The sequence below is a fragment of the Aquarana catesbeiana genome, linkage group LG08, assembly GCF_042186555.1.
Source record: "Aquarana catesbeiana isolate 2022-GZ linkage group LG08, ASM4218655v1, whole genome shotgun sequence".
Taxonomy (NCBI): Eukaryota; Metazoa; Chordata; class Amphibia; order Anura; family Ranidae; genus Aquarana; species Aquarana catesbeiana.
Genome location: NC_133331.1, coordinates 258760552 through 258761801, shown reverse-complemented (window position 1 = coordinate 258761801; position 1250 = coordinate 258760552). Strand labels below are relative to the sequence as shown.

General features: G+C 45.0%; 1 non-coding gene across 1 annotated transcript; it reads right to left on the bottom strand.

Annotated features, from left to right (window-relative positions):
• Positions 1-783: 783 nt before the first annotated feature.
• Positions 784-968, bottom strand: LOC141107035 (U2 spliceosomal RNA). The gene has a single exon (XR_012235783.1). It is a non-coding gene; the product is annotated as a U2 spliceosomal RNA (small nuclear RNA).
• Between the last annotated feature and the right edge of the window lie 282 nt (positions 969-1250).

The window sequence follows — 1250 nt, the reverse complement described above, 5'->3', positions numbered from 1 at the left end:
CCACGATACCGGAAGGGTCAGTGACCATGTTTCCCCCCAGCGGTTTTAATAACAGGGATACTGACAGGTATTGTTTGATCTTCCGCCAAGAGGGCCAAAAGCTTGCCATTTTTGTCCCTTTGAGCAAATATTGATTCTGCCCTCTTCCCTATTTTAGTGCAGCCCAGTTCAGAGAAGTGCACTGACAAAAGTCGCTGTGTCTCTAGCAGAGATGTATAATTGGTCTCTGATGGAGAGTCGGCGTGAGCACTCACACATTCTCGTTCATTAGCTAGGAGAAGCTCTCCCTGTGCATTGTGATCTTTTATCGCAGAGATACATTCATTCCCCCCTCGCCACAGCTTTAAATGCATCCCATACCAAGGTCGGTTCAGCCGTATCAACATTGGTTGACCAGTAAGCTGCAATGGAGCCCTGTATCTGGGAAGCCACTTGATCCTCCTGCAACCAGTCTGGTGACAACCTCCAGCCTTCCCCCAACCAGGAGAGTCAGGGTGACCGAAAGTGGGCAGTGGTCTGACGTTCCCCCAGCCAAGTATTCAGGGTCATGAACATACATTAGCAGTAGAGGATTGATTGCCAAACGCCAAATCAATTCTGGCAGAGGATCTATGATTAGTAGATACAGTAAGTGTGAATAGGATTTGACATTGAGGTGTTACCAGCGCCATAACTCAGCGAGACAAGTCACAGACATCCAAGAGCATAAGTCAGCAGAGGCAGGCCTATTGGTATTGGAAGAGTCCAGTGTTGGGTCTATAATGGCATTGAAATCCCCCATGAATAGGGTAGGCAGGCTAATAAAGGGAGCTAGTTTTACCATTAGATCATAAAGCACTTGCTCTTCTTCCATCTCCCTGTTCTAAAAATCCATTTAATATATGGTCCCCAGATAGGAGACGTATCAGATATTAAACTGAGAAGAACAGATACTACACTTGATCTTAGCCAAAAGGCCGAGAAGCGATGGACAAAATAGGCCCTCCTTTATAGAAAAGTGGAAAAAGAGTTGGAAATAAACTTAGAAGATCAACAAGTCGATAGAATGATTGAAGCAGGATACAATCAAGCATGGGACATGAACACCATCGAGATGAATTATAAATTCCTGGTCAAGTGGTACATGACCTCGGAGAGACTCCATAAAATTAACCAAGATGGATCACCATTGTGTTGGAGAAACTGTGGACAAAAAGCCACAATGCTACACATATGATGGGACTGCCTGAAAATAAGAGTATTCTGGCAGG